Source organism: Ovis aries, chromosome 11 (genome assembly GCF_016772045.2).
Source record: "Ovis aries strain OAR_USU_Benz2616 breed Rambouillet chromosome 11, ARS-UI_Ramb_v3.0, whole genome shotgun sequence".
Taxonomy (NCBI): Eukaryota; Metazoa; Chordata; class Mammalia; order Artiodactyla; family Bovidae; genus Ovis; species Ovis aries.
Genome location: NC_056064.1, coordinates 1,222,549 through 1,244,183, shown reverse-complemented (window position 1 = coordinate 1,244,183; position 21,635 = coordinate 1,222,549). Strand labels below are relative to the sequence as shown.

Here is a 21,635-nt window from a genome sequence, read left to right as displayed (position 1 = left end):
CCTGTTAAAGTGAAGTGGAGGTCGCTCATTCGTGTCCAGCTGTCTGTGACCCCGTGGACCATACAGTCCATGGAATTCTCCAAGCCAGAATACTGGAGTGGATAGCCGTTCCCTTCTCCAAGGGATCTTTCCCACCCAGGGATTGAACCCAGGTCTTCTGCATTGTAGGCGGGTTCTTTAACAACTGGGAAGCCCAAACCACTCACTTGGTTCCAGCTTGGGAGACGCCAGCACTTGAGAAGGCTCACTGTTAGCGATGAAGTAGAGTACTTTTGGTGAAAACCTACCCATTCTTTAGTCTTCATGCAGAGCAACACAGGAAACTGGTTTCTAAGGTGTTTTTTGATCTTCTGTCAGAAAACTTTACTTCCCCCATGGCCTTTTGTAACAGAATTGTGGTGCCCAATGGTTCTTAACCCTGGAGGGGAGCCAGGAGCCTAGAAATTGAAAGAACATAATCGGTTTGCTGTTCTTGGCTGATCACTCTGCCTATGATCTCCTAGTTGCTCTTCATAACTATGAGAAAACGGTCAGTTGGATGGTTTGTTGTTTGTTTCCTTTTAATTTGATTATAGAAAACATAGGAGGATATAGAAAAAATGGCTCCTACTGTTAATCTTGGCAGTAGATATGATAAAATTATACTGAGAGTTAGAAAGAGACATCTATAAATAATAAATGTCTGTTGTGTGGCCTGGGTGTGAATAAAAATATGTTACTGTCTTTCTGTCTTGCAGTACACAGTAATGATACCAGCTCTAAGTAACTCACATCTTACAGAATGAAATATGAAGTAGTCAAGTCATTATTTTGTGTTATCTCTAACAGGGTCCTTCCTGGTTTTCCACTTTGGTGAAGATGTTCTTGTGGTTTTAGTCTATGTCTTTGAAATTCTGTGTTGTAGTGGCTAAATGAGTGCATGCTTAGTCAGTCATGTCCAACTCTTTGTGACCCCATTGACTGCAGCCTGCCAGGCTTCTCTGTCCATGGGAATCTGCAGACAAGAATACTGGAGTGGGTTGCCAGGCCCTCCTCCAGTGTATCTTCCCAACCCAGGGATCGAACCCAGGTATCCCACTTTGCAGGTGGATTTTTTGCTATTTGAGCCAGCAGGGAAGCCTGGCTAAATGAGGGTCCTTTGCAATTAAAATAGTGCATAAGTTGGTGCAGCTTTTTTTTTCTTCCTCTTGCTATTAGAACTGCTGAAATTAGAGTCTGACTGAGCTAGATAAAGTTTTTTAATGTGCCATATCTAAAGGTAAAATGTGTTGAACAAATTAAAAATAAGACTTTTATTTATGCATTTGTTGTTTAGGCTAATTGTGTTTTCAGTTGAAATGCTCCTTCTTGATCATTGCTCCATACGAGCAAGGTACTGTATATGCAAGTGTTTTAGTGTTACAAACATGAATGATACTAGAAGTCATTGAGGTAATTTTAATGCTAAGTATGATACAACAGTAGTATCAAACAAAATTTATGAAAACAAACTGTTTCTTCATAGGCTAGATTTTTAATTTATCAAAGTTTGCAGTTATAATTTTTTTTTCCCTTAAAGCTTTGTACTTTAAAAAACAACAACAACAACTTTGCATTGTCTCTTAAGTATTCCCCTGTGTTGCTATTCTAGTTGTGTTAGTTCAGGAAATTCAGGGTTTTGTGTTCAGTAAGCCCAACAATCTCAGAAACATAACACAGCAGAAGCTCACCTCCTGCTCATATTAATTATCTAATTGGTGTCTGTGTGTGTGTGTGTGTGTGTGTGTGTGTGTGTGAGAGAGAGAGAGAGAGAGAGAGAGAGAGAGAGAGAGAGAGAGAGAGAGAGAGAGAGAGAGAGAGAGAGAGAGAAAAAATAGGGCCTTGGTGAGGGGGAAAAGATAAAAGAGAAGACATCCTGTTTGTGTAGTGACTTGGGAGTCTCAAGGCTGATAGTCTCTGTAATTTTCAAGACATGGCTTCCAGTGTTGTTCCCAGTATCAACATTAATAGTTGGAAAAAGAGTGAGGAGGAGGAGGAGGATCATCAGAGAGGTGCTTATGAGCCTGACAGAAAAATTGTGTACCTCATGTCTGGTCAGTCACATGACAATATCTTAATGCAAAAGAAACTGGAAATTGCAGGCTAGTCTTGGGTCCAGGAATAAAGAGAAAGATTTGGTGAACAACTGGCCAACATTTGCCACTTTAACATTTATGATTTTGTTTGTAATAGTTTTGAAATAATTTATTTATCTAAAATAGCATTGTTTATATTTATCTTTTCCCCTATTTTTGAGCACTTACGTTGTTTCTAGTTTTAACATTCTGGGCATATGTTTTTATGTGTATAGATATTTATTTCTATTGAACTATTTCCTTAAATAATCTCATTATTGAGATTACTGGGTAAAAGAATACAAAGTTTTTTTTGGTTTTACCATACTACAGGCAGAAGTTGGAAAAAGGAAGTTAGTTGCAAAGACTTGATTGTTTCAGGCAAGGTTACCTTTCTTTGGAGGACAGCAAGATTCTACCTGGCAGGTTACCTCGTTAGTGCTGACTAGGAAATTCCAGTTGAGAAGGAAAAGGCAACCTACTCCAGGATTCTTGCTTGGAGAATCCTATGGACAGAGGAACCTGGCAGGCTACAGCCTATAGGGTCACAAAGAGTCAGACACGACTGAACAACTGATCACATAGGAAATTCCAGAGTGACTGGCTAAGGCAATATTTCTAGGAGAGGCTGTAACTGCAGTTAGGTTAGATATTAAGTCTTAATTTGGTGACATGAGCCTTAGCATAAATGACTCTATTTTGAACTTCTTGTTTCTTTTTTGACAGGTGCTTTCAATAGTGATCCATCCCAAGAAAGTATTAAGCAAAAGCTGTGAACATCCATGGCATTCAAGATGATATTTTTGCTTAATGTCAGATCAGACAGGAAACCAGGGTTAAGGACAAGCAAATATCTCTTCTGAGTCCAGAAATTTTAGCCTTCTTGAGTATTGTTCCTAGAGCATGTTTTAATAAATTATTGGGAAGAATGACTCAATTGATTTTCAAAAAGGATTATTGGGATGGAATTTAGAACATGTTTTGGTTAGTACTTGGTTTTCCACTGTGTTGTGTTGTGAAAGAAGTAGTTTTAATTGTCCGAACCCCAGTTTTCTCCTTTTAAACAAGGATATTGAACTGGATAATTTCTAGGTCCCTTTCTAACTTGGAAAGTTTTACTGTTATGAACCTTTTAAGAAAATTATCAAAGTTTGCTGTCGATGCTAAATTCTTCTAGGTTTTGAAATGTCACGATAGCAAAATTACAGGAAGAATTTTGGAGGTTGTGGATAAGCAGAAAAGTGACAAGTGACTTTTGAGATGGGCAAGTGTAAGGATAAGGTATAATAAAAGACTAACCGGAACTATATTTGTAGGTTGCTGACCTTGTACCTCTCTGGTAAGACCCTGAGAAAGAGTTAAGGGGTCATCATTGACTGCTTCATAAAAGCATTTACTGAAAACCTTGGGGGAGGATCCTATATATTAAAGTTTTTAGAATTTAATCTCAACTCTGCTGTTGCTCATTGTGTGACGTTAAGAAATATCTTCAAATCTCTAACTGAAAGGGTAACAGGCAGGAAGGCCAGAGGTCCCCAAGCAGCAGGAGGAAATAAACTGTAGGTGGCAGATTTTTTTTTTTTTCCTTCTCTACACAAAATTAAAACAGGCTTATTTAATTGTGTTGACCACACCTGGTTCAGGCTTGAGTTAACCAATGTGTTTTTCTTACGTTAATGGAACTATGTGTTTGCTTTGGAATTTGCCTTTCTTCAAAATGGTATCACCTAAGACTAACATTTTTCTTTTCTCGAATCTTGAACCGATAATGGCTCAACAAGCCAGTACTTTTGTCCATTGCTTTATTGCTGTGGGATAACACACCTTGTGCCATTCTATCTCAAAAGTGCATATTGTGGGAGAGGGGCCTGATGAAACTCCTTCAGCCTTGAGGTGTCTTACCTGATTAATAGCTTTCTAACAGATGTAAAACCCCTTGCTAAAAACTAGCAAGAAGGCATTCTATCTGTCCCCTTCTGATGTCTATGTCAGAAGCTTTCCCTATGTCTATTATACTTTATTAAAACTTTACTGCACAAAAAGCTCCAAGTGGTCAAGCCTTGTCTCTGACACCGGATCAAAATCCCCTCCTCCAGAGGTCACAAATCCCAGCATAACACATGGAATATTTTAGAGATTATAAGAAAGAAAACCATCATGACTTTTTCATAAAATTATCTTCAGAGATAATTTACTGAGTCTGACCCACATTTTTCTTTAATAATTACAAAAAATTAATGATGCAGTTTCATTTTACAACTAGAGCTTAGACTTATCAAGGCCTCTAATATAAGCATGTGGTCTCATGTGACTCAGTAAATACTCAACCTTCACAACAATGAAATAAACAAAATCCTGATTCAGAAATGTGGTCATAGTTTTTAGTACTTTATATGTTTTTTCACCAGAGCAATAAAGATATGAGGCATTATGATCCAATCCATTTATGATAAAATATATAATATTTATATGTTCTAAAACTGTCACTCATTTGCTTTTACTAGAATCTCCTTGCTCTTTTATTTTCATTATTTTGTCTTGCCAGCTTCTTCATGCATTAATACATACATGGTAGCCTTAATACACACATGGTAGTTTTTTCAATAGATTTTCAACATGAAAAGATCATTTTTATTTATGCTTCCTATTCACATAAGAGAACGATTTTTATTTATTTATTTATATTTTAATTAAATGCTAGACCATTTGTCAGGTTGCAACATGGTTCAAATGTATCTGTCCTGAGAATTTAAGCAAAAGACATAAAAGAAAAGCCTAAAAGAAATAGGACAGATGACAAATGATATAAGGATGTTAAGTAAAACAAACAACCTATGACAGAAGTGTGCCAGTCTCTAGGGAGCTGGCTTTGGAGCATTTTTGAGTGTTTGGATTTTTTCTGGGATTTTTTTCCCAATCACTTTGGTAGAGGCTGGATTACAATTGAGAATGCAGAGATTAATGGCCTGTTTTGACTAATCCACTAAGCCTCTACACTTATTTCTCTTAAATTGATTGAATTTAGAGAAGCCAAAGATAGGCCCATACCAGCTACCCTGTTATTAGATCCCAGTGAATTAATGGGTCTTAATAACTGTAAGTACATATAATCAAGAATCATGGCACCTTCATGTAGTCACTTTTGCATTAGAAAACTCCTCAATTATTTGTTTAGTAGAGTAGATCCCAATGTATTATTTCACAACCTTTGTTTCAAGAGAACATTTTTTTACATGATTGAATTAAAAATAATTAAATTTTAATTAATTTAGAGAATGAGAAATGAAAAAGATCACCTGAAATCACATAAATTGAATGCAACTGTTTTTAACAGTTTATTCCTCTTTAGGTTTTATTTATAAGCATGTTTACTTATTTGAAATTGTATACTTGAGTAAAAAGTAAACTGTTTACTTGAGTAAAAATTTATGAGATAAATATATTGTTTGTGTGCACTAAAGCAAGGTACACCTAAAATTTAGACAAAAACAATGTGAAAATAATTATGTAGTGAGATGGATAGATATGACATTGATTTAAAAATCACACACTTATGCTAAATTAGTGAGCTGAGACTGGATGAAATTTGAATAGAACTTAAATTTCTACATCTTTGATTTGAATCTGTTGCTGTTGGAAAAAATATTTAGTAGGAAGACAAAAAAAAATGAAGAAGGAAGTACAGTATTGGGAATTTTGAGTAGGAGAAACATTCTGAAGAGACAGTTTAAAAGTGAGATTTAAAAAAATTTTTTTTGAATACAACAATATGTTTAAATGCACTGAGAAGTCATTTAGGAGAATAATTAAAAGCTTACAGACAGATAAACTTACATTTAAACCTGTAGTCTGCTTCTTCTAAGCCGGATGGCTTTGTGTAAGTTAAATTCTTCTGCATCTCAATTTTCTAATCCGTAAAATTGCGATAAAAATAACCACCTTTGTGACCTTTTATAAGTACTAAGTGATATATGATAGTAAAGCGCTGAGTTTATTACTATCAGTTTATAATATATCATTGTTATCACATAACAATGGCTTAGTAAGTGTGACTCATTAGTTACATGACATTCATAATATGTAAGATGCAGCCAGTCTCATTGTCTTTCTAAAAGAAAAGGATTCCTTGAGTTGCCTGCTTTGAAGGGAATCTTGTACTAGGAGCTCAGAGATCCTCAATATCTCCTACTAACTCTACAAAAGAGTTCACGCTATTAAAACTGGACGTGTGATACTATATAAACCCTTTCCGGCTTTGCTCCAGTCTGCTAGCTCACTATTCTGTGAATACATTTTATGCATACTTGCCCATGACTTTGTTTTTTGTTGTGTTTCTCTACCTGATTTTCACTCACCTTAAACATACCCATATCACAAGAAGTCTCCTTTTCTGCTAATGCTGTTGTGGTCAGTCCAGTTGGCGGTGGTCTCTTGATTCTCTACACCGCATCGGCTTTTGTCGATTGTAGTGCTGCTTGTCACTAACTTTTCTTCCTCATCAGTTTCAAATGGAAAACTCATTGTGATCTAGTTTCATCTGGTCTGCTTGTATATCCTATTCCTAATTCTAGCGATTGGCTGGGTTTTACTCTCTAGGCTGTAATGATGGTTATGAGATTATCTGTAGATATTCCAAGTAATATCTGTTGATCTAAGTTTTATTTTTTCTTTCCCAGCCTATCTAGTCCCAGTTCAGGACAGGGCTCATCAAACAGTACCCAGTAGGCCAAATCTGGCCCACTATTTAATTTTGTAAGCAAAGTTTTCTTGGAGCATAACCATGCTCATTCATTTTTGCATTGTCTGTGGCTGCTTTTATACCATAGCCAACAGAGTTGAGTAGTTGCAACAGAGAGTGCATTGCCTGAAATGCCTAAAATATTTACTATGTGGCCCTTTACAGGAAAAGTTTGCAATTTTCTAATGCAAACAATTAAGGCTTTTCTTCAATGAAACCATTTTCCTCAATAAAAGATTTGCTCAACTTTATTTTCTTAATTTTTATTTTATATTGGAACATACTTAACGATGTGGTATTGGTTTTGGGTATACAACAAAGTTATTCAGTTATACATAGCATGTACCTATTCTTTTTCAAATTATTTTCCTATTTAGGTTATTATAGAATATAGAGCAGAGTTCCCAGTGCTATACAGTAGGTACTTCTTGGTTATCTATTTTAAGTATAGTAGTGTGTAAATCCCAAACTCCCAATCTGTCCCTCATCCCACCCTTCTCCCCTGGTAACCATACATTAATCCTCTAAATCTGTGAGTTTCTTTCTGTTTTGTAAATAATTTCTTTGGTATCATTTTTTAATATTTCATATATGAACAATCATATAATATTTGTTTTCTCAGTGTGATTTACTTTACTTTCAGTCTGTATGTGTCTGTAGACCTGAAGTAGGCCTCTTGTAGGCAGCATATATACTGGTCTTGTCTTTGTATATATTCAGCCAGTCTGCATCTTTTGGTTGGAACATTTAATCCACTTACACTTAAGGCAATTATCAATATGTATGTTCTTTTTGCCATTTTCTTAATTGTTTTAGCTTCTTTTTTGTAGGTCTTTTGTTCTTCCCTTCTTTCATTCTCTTCTCGTGATTTGATGACTAACATATGTTTTGTGTTCAGATTTCATTTTCTGTTTGTTTCATGTATCAGTTGTAGATTTTCAGTTTGCGATTACCATGATGTTTTGATTTAGCAGTCCCTATGTGAACAATATTGCTTTAGGGTGCTGGTCTTTTACTCTTCAATGCATATCCAATATCCTATATTTAGGGGTCGCAAAGAGTTGGACACGACTGAGCAACTGAACTGAACTGAACTGATACTCTCCTCTTCTCACAGTTGCTGGTTTTGATATATTTGCATGCAGATAATTTTCTACCTTTTTGAATGTTTGCCTTTGCTGGTGAGCTTATCCATTCCTAATTTTCTTGTTCCTACTAGTAGCTTTTGCTTTTCTGCTTAGAGAAGTGCCTTTAGCATTTGTTGCAAAGCTTGTCAGGTGGTGCTGAATTCTCATAATTTTGGTTTGTCTGTAAAGCTTTTGATTTCTGTGTTGAATTTGAAAGAGAGCCTTGATGGGTAGAGTATCCTCTTTTTAAAGTTAATTTATTTTAATTGGAGGCTAATAACTTTCCAATATTGTAGTGGTTTTTGCCATACATCAACATGAATCAGCCATTGGTATACATATGTTCCACCATCCTGAATCCCCTCCCACATCTTTCCCCACCCCATCCCTCTGGGTTGTCCCAGAGTACTACCTTTGAGTGCCCTGCTTCATGAATTGAACTTGCACTTGTAATCTATTTTACATATGGTAATATACGTGTTTCAATATTATCCTCTCCTATCGTCCCGCCTTCACATTCTCCCAGGTAATCCAAAAGTCTCTTGTTTACATCTGTGTCTCTTTTGCAGTCTTGCATATAAGGTCATCATTACCGTCTTTCTAAATTCCATATATTTGCAATCGTATACTATATTGGCATTTCTTTTTCTGGCTTACTTCACCCTGTGTAATAGGCTTCAGTTTCATCCACTTCATTGTAACTGAGTCAAAGGTGTTTTTTTTTTTTTTTTTTTTAATACCTGAGTAATATTCCATTGTGTACATTTACCACAAATTCCTTATCCATTTGTCTGCCAACGAACATCTAGGTTACTTCCATGTCCTAGTTATTATAAACAGTGCTGTGATGAACATTGGGGTACACGTGGATCTTTCAGTTATGGTTTCCTTGGTGTGTATGCCCAGCAGTGGGATTGCTGGGTCATATGGCAGTTCTGTTTCCAGTTTTTAAGGAATCTCCACATTGTTCTCTGTAGTGGCTGTACTAGTTTGCATTCCCACCAACAGTGTAAGAGGGTTCCCTTTTCTCCACACCCTCTTCAGCATTTATTTTTTGTATAATCTTTGGTGGCAGCCATTCTGACTGGCATGAGATGGTACCTCATTGTGGTTTTAATTTGCATTTCTCTGATAATGGGTGATGTTGAGCATCTTTTCATGCGTTTGTTAGCCATTTGTATGTCTTCCTTGGAAAAATGTCTATTTAGTTATTTGGCCCATTTTTTAATTGGGTCATTTATTTTTCTGGTATTGAGCTGTATGAGCTGCTTGTATATTTTTGAGGTTAATTATTTGTCAGTTGCTTCATTTGCTATTATTTTCTCCCATTCTGAAGATTGCTTTTTCACATTGCTTATAGTTTCCTTCATTGTGCAAAAGCTTTTATGTTTACTTAGGTCCCATTTGTTTATTCTTCTCTTTATTTTAATTCCTCTGGGAGGTGGGTCATAAAAGATCTTGCTGTAATGTATGTCAGAGAGTGTTCTGCCTATGTTTTCCTCTAAGAGTTTCTTAGTTTCTGATATTACATTTAGATCTTTAATCCATTTTGAGTTTATTTTTATGTATGGTGTTAGAAAGTGTTCTAGTTTCATTCTTTTACAGGTTGTTGATCAGTTTTCCCAGCACCACTATTAAAGATATTGTCTTTTCTCCATTGTATATTTGAGTCTCCTTTGTCAAAGATAAGGTGTCCATAGGTGTGTGGATTTATCGCTGGGCTTCCTATTTCGTTCCAATGATCTGTATTTCTGTGTTTGTGCCAGTACCATACTTTCTTGATGACTGTAACTTTGTCGTATAGTCTGAAGTCAGAAAGGTAAGGCTATTCAAGCCTTTTTGTGTTTCCGTACAAATTTTGAAAGTATTTGTTCTAGTTCTGTGAAAATACACGTTGGTAGCTTGATAGGGATTGTGTTGAATCTATAGATTGTTTAGGTAGTATACTCATTTGCACTATATTGATTCTTCCAATCCACAAACATGGTATATTTCTCCATCTATTTGTGTCATCTTTGATTTCTTTAATCAGTGTTTTATAATTTTCTATATATAGGTCTTTTGTTTCTTTATGTAAATTTATACCTAAGTATTTTATTCTTTTCATTGCAATGGTGAATGGGATTGTTTCCTTACTTTCTCATTCTGTGTTCTCATTGTTAGTGTATAAGAATGCAAGGGATTTCTGTGTGTTAATTTTGTATACTGCAAATTTACTATATTCATTGATTAGCTCTAGTAATTTTCTGTTGGTTTCTTAGCGTCTATGTAGAGGATCATGTCAGGTAAAAGTTTTACTTCTTCTTTTCCAATCTGGATTCCTTTTATTTCTTTTTCTTCTCTGATTGCTGTGACTAGGACTTCCAAAACTATTTTGAATAATAGTGGTGAGAGTGGACCTGACCACTTTTTTTTGTTCCTGATTTTAGAGGAAATGCTTTCAATTTTTTACCATTGAGGATATTTCCTGTGGGTTTGTTGTATATGGCTTTCATTATGTTTAGGAATGTTTCTTTTATGCCTGCTTTCTGAAACATTTTAATCAGAAATGGGTGTTGAATTTTGTCAAAGGCTTTTTCTTCCTTTATTGAGATACTTATATGGTTTTTATTTTTCAATTTGTTAATATGGTATCACATTGATTGATTCGTGAATATTGAAGAATCCTTCCAGCCTTGGGATAAAGCCCACTTGGTCATGGTGTATGATGTTTTTAATATGTTTTTGGATTCTGTTTGCTAGAATTTTACTGCAGATTTTTGCATCTATGTTTATCAGTGATATTGGCCTGTAGTTTTGTTTTTTTGTGTGGCATCTTTGTCTGGTTTTGGTATTAGGAATATGTTGGACTCGTAGAATATGTTTGGGTGTTTACCTTCCTCTTCAATTTTCTGGAAGAGTTTGAGTAGGATAGGTGTTGGCTCTTTAAATTTTTGGAAGAATTCACCTGTGAAGCCATCTGGACCTGGGCTTTTGTTTGTTGGAAGATTTTTTATTGCTTTGATTTCTGTGCTTGTGATCAGCAAGCTTTGATTGCTGAAATAATATCAGAAGCTTTGATTTCTGTTCTTGTGATGTGTCTGTTAAGATTTTCTTTCTTCCTTTTTCATTTTTGGAAGGTTATTCTTTTCCAAGAATTTGTCTATTTCTTCCAATTTGTCTATTTTGTTGGCATATAAGTGCTCATAGTAGTCTCTTATGGTCTTTTGTAGTTCTGTGTTGTGTATTGTGATTTCTCCATTTTTATTTCTAATTTTATTGACTTGATTCTTGTCACTTTTTTTTTTCTTGATGAGCCTGATAATGGTTTGTCCAGTTTATTTATCTTCTCAAAGAGTCAGCTTTTAACTTGTTGATTTTTTCTATAGTCTCCTTCTCCTATAAGGACTTCCCTGGTGGCTCAGATGTTAAAGCGTCTGTCTACAATGTGGGAGACCCGGGTTCGATCCTTGGGTCAGGAAGACCTCCTGGAGGTGGAAATGGCAATCCACTCCAGTACTATTGCCTGGAAAATCCCATGGACAGAGGAGCCTGGTAGGCTACAGCCCATGGGGTCGCAAAGAGGCAGACTCGACTGAGCGATGTCACTTTCACTTTCATAGTCTCCTTAGTTTCTCTTTCGTTTGTTTCTGCTCTGATTTTTATGATTTCTTTCCTTCTGCTAACTTTGGGTTTCCTCATTTCCTCTTTTTCTAGTTGGTTTAGATGTAAAGTTAGGTTGTTATTTGATGTTTCTCTTGTGTCTTGAGGTAGGTTTGTATTGCTGTGAATCTCCATCTTAACACTGCTTTTACTGGATCCCAGGGGTTGTGGGTTGTGGTGTTTTCATTTTCATTAGTTTCTGTGCATAGTTTTGTTTCCTTTGTAATTTCCTCTATGATCTGTTGGTTATTCAGGAGCATGTTGTTTAGCCTCCATATGTTTGTATTTTTAATAGTGTTTTTTTCCTCTAGTTGGCATCTAATCTCTGCATTGTGATCAGAAAATATGCTTTAAATGGTTGCAAATTTTAAAAATTTACAAGGCCAGATTTATGGCCTAGAATGTGATCTATCCTGGAGAATGTCCCATGTGCACTATGAAAAAAGGTGAATTCCATTGTTTTTGAGTGAAATGCCCTATGCATATCAGTTAGGTCTAACTGGTCCATTATTGTATCATTTAAAGTTTGTGTTTCCTTGTTAATTGTCTGTTTAGTTGATCTATCCATAGGTGTCAGTGGCATATTAACATCTCCCACTATTATTGTGTTATTGTTAATTTCCCCTTTCATACTTGTTAGAATTTGCCTTACATATTGAGGCACTCTTATGTTGGATGTATAAATATTTATAATTGTTATATCTTCTTCTTGGATTGATCCTTTGATCATTATGTCATGCTTTTATGTTCAGTGCTCTTATGTTGGGTGCATAAATATTTATTATTGTTAAATCTTCTTCTTGGATTGATCCTTTGATCATTATGTCATGTCCTTCTTTTTCTCTTGTCACAGTCTTTATTTCAAAGTTGTTTTGTCTGATATGAGTATTGCTACTCCTGCTTTCTTTTGGTCCCCCCTTTTCATGGGCTTCCCTCATAGCTCAGTTGGTAAAGAATCCACCAGAAATACAGGAGACCCCAGTTTGATTCCTGGGTCGGGAAGATCTGCTGGAGAAGGGATAGGCTACCCACTCTAATATTCTTGGGATCCCTTGTGGCTCAGCAGGCAAAGAATCTGCCTGCAATGCAGGAGACCTGGCTTTAATCCCTGAGTTGGGAAGATTCTCTGGAGAAGGGAAAGGCTACCCACTTGAGTATTCTGGCCTGGAGAATTCCATGGACTGTATAGTGCATGGGGTCACAAAGAGTAGGACACGACTGAGTAACTTTCACTTCACTTGCATGGATTATATATTTTCCAGCCCTTCACTTTCAGTCTGTTTGTGTCCCTAGGTTTGAAATGGGTCTCTTGTAGACAGCATATACAGAAGTCTTGTTTTTGTATCCAATCAGACAGACTTTGTCTTTTGGTTTCCACATTTAACCCATTTAGATTTAAGATAATCATTGATAAGTGTGATCCCATTACCATTTACTTTGTTAGTTTGGGTTCATTTTTCAAAACCTTTCCTGTGTTTCCTGTCTAGAGAACATAATTTAGCATTTGTTGGAAATCTGATTTGGTGGTGCTGAATTCTCTCAGCTTTTGCTTGTCTATAAAACTTTTGATTTCTCCTTCATATCTGAATGAGATCCTTGCTGGGTAGAGTAATCTTGGTTGTAGGTTTTTCTCTTTTTTCACTTTACGTATATCCTGCCATTCCCTTCTGGGGTAAAGAGTTTCTATTGAAAGATCAGCCTTTATCCTTATGGGAATCCCCTTGCATATTATTTTTTGCTTTACCCTTGCTGCTTTTAATATTTGCACTTTGTGTTTGATCTTTGTTATGTTAGTTTGATTAATATGTGTCTTGGGGTGTTTTGCCTTGGATTTATCCTATTTGGGACTCTCTGGGTTTCTTGGACTTGGGTGGCTATTTCCTTCCCTATATTAGGTAAGTTTGCGACTATTATCTCCTCCAGTATTTTCTCATGCCCTTTCTTTTTGTCTTCTCTGGGACACTTATGATTTGAATTTTGGGGCATTTAACATTGTCCCAGAGTTCTCTGAGGTTGTCCTCATTTCTTTGTATTCTTTTTTTTTTTCTCTCTCTCTGCTTCATTTATTTCCATCTTTCTATGTTCCATTTCACTTATCCTCTCTTCTACCTGAGTTATTCTACCTTTGGTTCCCTCCAGAGTGCTTTTGATCTCAGTTATTGCATTATTCATTTTTGATTTGACTCTTCTTTATTTCTTCTAGGTCCTTATTAAGTATTTCTTGCATCTTCTTAATCCTTGTCTCTAGGCTATTTATCTGTAACTCCTTTTTTTTTTTTTTTTTTAAGATTTTGGGTCATCTTTACTATCATTGGACTTCCCTGGTGGCTCAGAGGTTAAAGTATCTGCCTGGAATGCAGGAGACCCAGGTTCGATCCCTGGGTTGGGAAGATCCCCTGGAGAAGGAAATGGCAACCCACTCCAGTACTCTTGCCTGGAGAATCCCATGGACAGAGGAGCCTGGTAGACTACAGTCCATGGGGTTGCAAAGAGTCAGACACAATTTAGCGACTTCACTTTCACTTTCAATTACTATTATTATTCTGAATTCTTTTTCAGGTAGACTCCATATCTCCTCGTCTTTTTTTTTTTTGTTTGTTTTGTTTTTTTTTTTGTTTTTTTTGTGGGTTTTTATCATGTTCCTTCACCTGCTGAATATTTCTCTGCCTTTTCATTTTGTTTAGATTGCTGTGTTTGGGGTGCCCTTATGCAGTCTTGAAGTTTGTGGTTCCTCTTAATTGTGGAGTCTGCTCCCTGTGGATGGAGTTGGACTAATGGCTTGTCAAGGTTTCCTTGTTGGGGGAGCTTGTGCCTGTTTTCTGTTGTATGGAACTGGATCTCTTCTTTCTGGAGTGCAATGAAATATCCAGTAGTAAATTTTGGGGTGCCCTTGAGTTTAACATGAATTTGGACAGGCCATCTTTTAATGTTCATGGTTGTATTCCTGTTTTGCTAGAGAATTAGTGTGGTGTGTTTTCACTGGATCTTGTTGGATCTTGGGTCGAGCTTGGTTTCAGTGTAGGTGTATAGACTTTTGGGTGAGCTCTTGTCTATTAATGTTCCCTGGTCAGGAGTTCTCTGATGTTCTAAAGTTTTGGAATTAGGCCTCCTGCCTCTGGCTTTCAGTCCTTCTCTTACAGTAACCTCAAGACTTTTCCATCCATACAGCATAGAAGATAAAGTCCCTAGGTTTATTGGTAAAACAATTCTCCACAGCCAGGAACACCTAGAGAGAGTCACAGACCTATATAGAGAAGAGGGGCCAGGATCACCCAGAGAGATTCACACAGTTAGATACAGAAGAGAAAAGGGAGGAGGAAGATAGAGGTGATCAGGAGGAGAAAAGGGAGAGTCAAATTGGGAGAGAGCAATCTAGCCAGTAATCTGATCCCTAAGTGTTCTCCATAGTCTGGAACATCCAGAGAGATTCACAGAGTTATGTGGAGAAGAGAAGAGAAGAGGGAGAAAGGAGATAGAGGTTACCTGGAGGAGAAAAGGGAGAGTCAAAAGGGGAGGGAGCAATCAAACCAGTAATTAAATCCCTAAGCGAAAATAGATACTGAAGATTAGATTCTTCAAAGTACAAATTTGATAACAAGTATCAAATAGCAAAGATTAAAAACCTAGAATAGAGGTTAGACTCTCAAAAATACAATATAAAAAATAGAGAATATATTCAATCACAATAATGAAAAAAATACTTGGAATTTGTTTTCTAAAGTAGTTTTTTTTTTTTGAAAGGTAATAGTTGGCTATAAAAATGAAAGTTAAAGGAATAATAAAGAACATTTTTTAAAATTAAAAACATAATAGTATAAATATAACTAGGAATTTCACTGGAGCTGCTGTAGGCACTGGGGGGGTCATTTCAATGTCAGATAGTCTCTTGTTTCAGCTTTTACTTGTTCTCAAGGTCTTTAGGTTCCCCTCAAATATTTCCAGCATTAAATATAGGGTGTTTTAATATTTTGCCTGTGTTACTTCCAAAGTGGTTCCCCCTTCTTTCTTTATTTTGATTTCCTCTGTTTTCAAGTCTCTTCAGTGTCTGATTTCTTCCCTGACACAAGGGAGCAAAGGTAGCCATTAATTTAAGCTCACTTATTCAGTTGTGTTGTGGGGAGGTAGGGACACTCCAAACAAGTACCGCTGGCATTAGTGGGGATTGTTTGCAGTGGATGGATTACAGTGGGCTTGTCACTGCCTAAGACACCGTGTACTTCCTGAGTCTACACTGCTCAGGCTCCAGGGTGCTCTTCAAGGGCACTGTACTAAGTGGGCTCTGTGATTCGTGCACTTCCCAGGTCTAAGCTACTCATGTTCTCGGGTGCTTTGCAAGGGCAGACCCAGATGCGTTGTGCATTTTGTGCCCTTCCCAGGTCCAAGCAGCTTAGGCAACGAGGTGGTTGTTGAGTGCACCTTCCGTGGTGGGCCATGCATCTTATTCACTTGCCTGGTCCTGGCCTCTCAGTTTCCCAGGTGTGCTGCGAGAACACAGCCCCTGGTGTGCCATGTGTCTCTTCTGGGGAGTTGATCTCAAGCTGTGACATTCTTGACAGATTTCAACCATCCAGCATTCCAGGAAGACATGGTTAGCAACTGAGAGTCTGGTCACAGTTTGGTAGAAGATGCGGTCTCTGGGGCCAAGATTGCAGTAGCCCCTTGCCTTTCAGCTCGACTGTTACACGCCTCCCTCTCTGCCTCCAGGGAGGGAGGACCCTATATGGCAACTGGCTTTCTGTCCTTTGGTATTCAGGGCATTGAGGCCCAGTCCTTATGCTAAGGACTCATGATGTAGCCCACACCTCTCTGCCCAGCCCTCACTTGCTGGTGGCAGATGCAAGTGTCAAGGTCACTTCTTTGCTGGCAGTTATGGTTAGGCATGTATTCTGTCTCTGTGTGTGTTTTTTCCCCTCCCTGTTTTGTTGCCTTCTGAGATCCTGAAACTCCCCAAAGACATTCATGTGAGAGAGTTTCCTTCTGTATGAAGACTTCTCCTCCATCACAACTCCCTCCCCAGGATGTCTCCATCCCTAAATCTTTTCTGTCAGTTTTTGTCTTTTATATTTTGTTCTACCTCCTTTTGAAGAGATTGAGTTGCCTTTCTTGGAGCCTGGTGTCCTCAGCCAGCGTTCAGAAGTTGTTTTGTGTAAGTTACTTAGCATTCAAATGATCTTTTGATGAATTTGTTGGGGAGAAAGTGGTCTCCCCATACTATTCCTCTGCCATTTTGGGACCATCTTCAAGTATTCTGGATTGTAGGTTCTTCCTTTTCATCACTTAAGTATGGTGTGCCACACCCTTCTGAGTTGCAGAGTTTCTGCTGAGAAATCAGCTGATAACATTATGGGAGTTCCCTTTTATATTATTTGTTGCTTTTCCCCTGTTGCTTTTAATATCTTTGTCTTTTAACTTTTGTCAGTTTGATTACTCTGTGTTTTGATGTGTTTCTCGTTGGGTTTATCCTGCCTGGGACTCTCTGCACTTCCTGAACTTGGATGACTATTTCCTTTCCCATTTTAAGGAAGTTTTCAGCTATTATCCCTTCATATATTTTCTTAGGTCCTATCTCTCTCCTTCTGAGATGTATATAATATGAATGTTGGTGTGTTTGAAATGTTGTCCTGAGGCCTTTGAGATTGTCTTTGTTTCCTTTCATTTTTTTTCCTTTAATCTGTTCTGCAGCTGTGATTTCTGCCACTCCTTATTCCATCTCCCTTATTCATTCTTTCACCTCACTTAGTCTGCTATCGATTCCTTGTAGTGTATTTGTTATTTCTGCTGTTGTATTATGCACCTCTGTTTGTTCTTTAGTTCTTCTAACTCTTTGTTAAACATTTCTGTATCTTCCCTGTGTCCTATTGTTTTTTCAAGATCTTGGATCATCTTTGCTATCATTACTCTCAATTCTTTTTCCAGTAGATTGTCTATGTCCACTTTACTGAGTTGTTCTTCTGGGGTTTTATCCAGGTGTTCCTTCACCTGAGACACATTCCTCTGCCATCTCATTTTGTCTAACATTCTGTGGTTGTGGTTTCTTTTCCACAGGCTGCAGGATTGTAGTTCATCTTGTTTCTGCTGTCTGCCCTCTGGTGGCTGAGGCTGTCTAAGAGGCTAGTATAAGTTTCCTGATGGGTGGAACTGGGTCTTGTCCCTCTGGCGGGCAGGGCTGTGGTCAGGAAGACTTTAAGCCACATACCTATTGAGTGAGTGGGGCTGTGTCCCCACACTGTTTGTTATTTGCCTTGAGGTGTCTCAGCCTGAAGCCTACAGGCTGTTGTGTGGGGCCAGGTCTTGTGGATGAAATGTTCTCTAGGAGGGCTCATGCCAATGAGTACTCACCAAAATTGCTGCTGCAGTGTCTTTGTCCCCATGCTAAGCCACAGCCACCCCCTACCTCTGCAGGAGACCCTCCAATCCTGGCAGGTAACTCTGGCCCAGTCTATAATGAGGTCACTTCTTTTTTCCCTGGGTTCTGGTGTGCACTAGACCTTGTATGCACCCTCAGAGGGTGGAGTTTCTATTTCCTCCAGTCCTGTGGAATTCCTGTGATAAAATGCCTGTAGTCTTCAAAGCCAGATTCTCTGGGGGCTCCTGCTCCCATTGTCAAAGTCGCAGGCTGGGAAGCCTCACAGGAGGCTCAGGATTTTTACTCTTACAGGATAATGTCTGTGGTATAATTATTTTGAATTTGTGGGTTACCCTCCCAGCAGGTATGAGAGTTGATTTTATTGTGATTGTGCCCTTCGTATTGTTTAAAAAGTTTGTTTGTTTGTTTGTTTCCTGTTGATGGTTGTTCAGCATTTAGGATTTTGGTGTTTTTGTAAGAAGGGGTGAACTCATGGCCTTCTACTCTGCCATCTGACTCTATTGTCTCTAAATTTTAGATGAAATATTAAAAAAATATTTTCTTGAAACCTTGAGACTTTAGAAACTCCAAAATCATTTTGAATTTTGTGGATGTATTGGCAGTTTTTACTACCCAAAGAGGTTCCTTAAGCTTGTGCGAATGTCAGTAACCAAAAAAAGAAATCTCAGATGGTGCTGCTTTCGATTTTTAAGCCTCCCTTTGCTGTCAGAGGAACTTGGAATAGTTCTAGCCCTGACCAGGTAAATATTCTCAGGGGAAGCCTCCCCTAAGGGATGGTTGGTGCTAGGGATGTCAGCTTGGCAGAGAAGGAGGAAGCTTTGAGACTACTGTTCTTCTGCCAGTTGTTTAAAATAATAGTGCTCTTCTTTTGGGACTGTGAATGTCAGAGCACATTCAGAAATAAGAACATCACTTGAAAAGATAAGCAAATTTGGGAATGACAACCTGAAAAATCAAACCTTTCCTCCTGATAATTGAGCCAGGCCAGACATATAACCTGAGTCATGATCAGTTGCTGTACTTGGATAAAACATTTTCTGCCAAGGAAAAAGCTGATTGAGCTTTGTGGGCCTCTGGGAGAAAGTTGTCCTCCTTGGACATTTGGGGAAATTGAAGTCAAAGGAAGCAGTGGCTTAGCCTAACCACAAAGGATGTGGGTTCTGAGAGGGAACCCACAGAACTCACAGGAGCTAGATTCCCACTCTCTTAGACAATAGCATTTGCACTGATAAGACCCTAAAAAAGATGTCAAGATACTGCTTGACAGAGACTCTTGAGTTATAGAACAGGGCTTGTCAAACAATGGCCCATGGACCAAATCCACTCTGTTGTCTGCTTTTACAAGGCCCAGAGCTAAGGATGAGTTTTACATTTTTAAATGGTTGGGAGGAAAATCAAAAGAACAGTAATATTTTGTAATATATAAAATTATATGAAACCAAATTTCAGACCATAAATAAAATTCTATTGAAACACAGCCACACATTTATTTATTATTTTGTCTGTAACTTCTTTGGAACTATAACAGCAGAGTGGAGTAGTGCCTATGGCTGGCAAAGTCTAAAGTATTTGCTATCTGTCCCTTCAAGGGAAAAAAAAAAACCACAAAAAACAAAAAACAAAACAAACCAAACAAACAAAAACAAAAAACCTTTCTCAACCTCTACTCTATAGAGTGCATGTGATATAATAATTAAAATCAACTTTATTGGAGTGTAATATATAAAATACACTCATTTTAAATCTACTGTTTGATGAATTTAGAAAAAGCAGTCATATAGCAACTGCCACAATAAAGATAGAACATTTCCATTATCCCCCGGATTTCCTTGTTCTCTAAGCAGTCACTCTCTCTCCTATTTTTAAACTCAGACAGCCATGGATCTGACCTCTGTCAATCTTAGCAGCTTTGAAATGTTTGTTTCCAGAGCATTTTGGATCACTAGAGACTGTATTAAGGAGGGTGGTGGGGGAGGGTGTGTGAAAACATTAAGTTGATTTCATTCTCTCATTTGATAACTCTTTAATTCTCTCCAAACATCTACTTACCTGTTTACAGTATTAGTAGCTAATAGGCACTGTGCAGAGCTCTCCATCTGTTATTTCATTTAATCGTTTAATATTATAAATTCTTACCTGTCTCCCATTTTATTGAGAGAAGACAGAGGCACCCAGGTTGACTTGCTGAGGATGTACTGCTGATAAGATGTAATCACCATTTTTCTGAATTCAGACCTTGAACCACACCACACCACACCACACCACACACTTATTCAGTCTTCTTTACAAACCTGCTTGGGGGTGTAATGTTGGCATTTTAACCTCATAGAGATTAAGTGACTGGTCCAAGTCACCCAGCTACTAACTGCTAGAGTCGACAGAAGGCCCAGACACAGAACAAATGAAAAACAAACAAACAAACATTATTTTGAAAAATAAAGATCACCCTGTCCTACAGAGATGAACCAAGGGCCTGGGTGAGTAAGCTATAAATAATGAAGGGATGAGAATGGCATAGGTGAAAAGAAGTCTTAAGTCAGGTGTGGTTTTGCTTTCTAAACTAATGAATATGCCCAGACTATTTAATTTACTATAAACATCTAATGCAATAAAGTGTTTTGAAAATCACCGAAGGACGCATCCATGCTGACCAGTATCAATAGTCAGAATCTCTTTTCTCATCCCTTCACAAACAGCATTCGTATCCATCTGTTTAGATTGGCAAAGTTTAGGAGTAGGGCCGAATAGATTATTCTCTTTCCATCCTCCTCCTCCTCACACCTATTACAACGGATGGTGTTACTGACTCTTAGTTAGAATGACTTCACTGCATTTCTTCAGGGACATTTTACTCAGAGCTTGGCATCTAAGAGATACACCAAAATATCATTTGTTATAATATTCTTTTTTTTTAAAGTTTTTATTTTTTAAATTTTAAAATCTTTAATTCTTACATGCATTCCCAAACATGAACCCCCCTCCCACCTCCCTCCCCATAACATCTCTCTGGGTCATCCCCATGCACCAGCCCCAAGCATGCTGTATCCTGCATCAGACATAGACTGGCGATTCAATTCTTACATGGTAGTATACATGTTAGAATGCCATTCTACCAAATCATCCCACCCTCTCCCTCTCCCTCTGAGTCCAAAAGTCCGTTATACACATCTGTGTCTTTTTTGCTGTCTTGCATACAGGGTCGTCATTGCCATCTTCCTAAATTCCATATATATCTGTTAGTATACTGTATTGGTGTTTTTCTTTCTGGCTTACTTCACTCTGTATAATCGGCTCCAGTTTCATCCATCTCATCAGAACTGATTCAAATGAATTCTTTTTTACGGCTGAGTAATACTCCATTGTGTATATGTACCACAGCTTTCTTATCCATTCATCTGCTGATGGACATCTAGGTTGTTTCCATGTCCTGGCTATTATAAACAGTGCTGCGATGAACATTGGGGTACATGTGTCTCTTTCAATTCTGGTTTCCTCGGTGTGTATGCCCAGCAGTGGCATTGCTGGGTCATAAGGTAGTTCTATTTGCAATTTTTTAAGGAATCTCCACACTGTTCTCCATAGTGGCTGTACTAGTTTGCATTCCCACCAACAGTGTAGGAGGGTTCCCTTTTCTCCACACCCTCTCCAGCATTTATTGCTTGCAGATT

The 21,635-nt window shown here is 37.8% G+C and overlaps 1 long non-coding RNA gene and 1 other non-coding gene across 2 annotated transcripts in view; both read left to right on the top strand.

The window, feature by feature from the left end:
- LOC114112495 (uncharacterized) overlaps nt 1-21,635 on the top strand; it is a 112,739-nt gene that overhangs the window by 9,536 nt on the left and 81,568 nt on the right. The window lies entirely within an intron of this gene.
- Nucleotides 13,919-13,990, top strand: TRNAS-GGA (transfer RNA serine (anticodon GGA)). The gene has a single exon. It is a non-coding gene; the product is annotated as a tRNA-Ser (tRNA).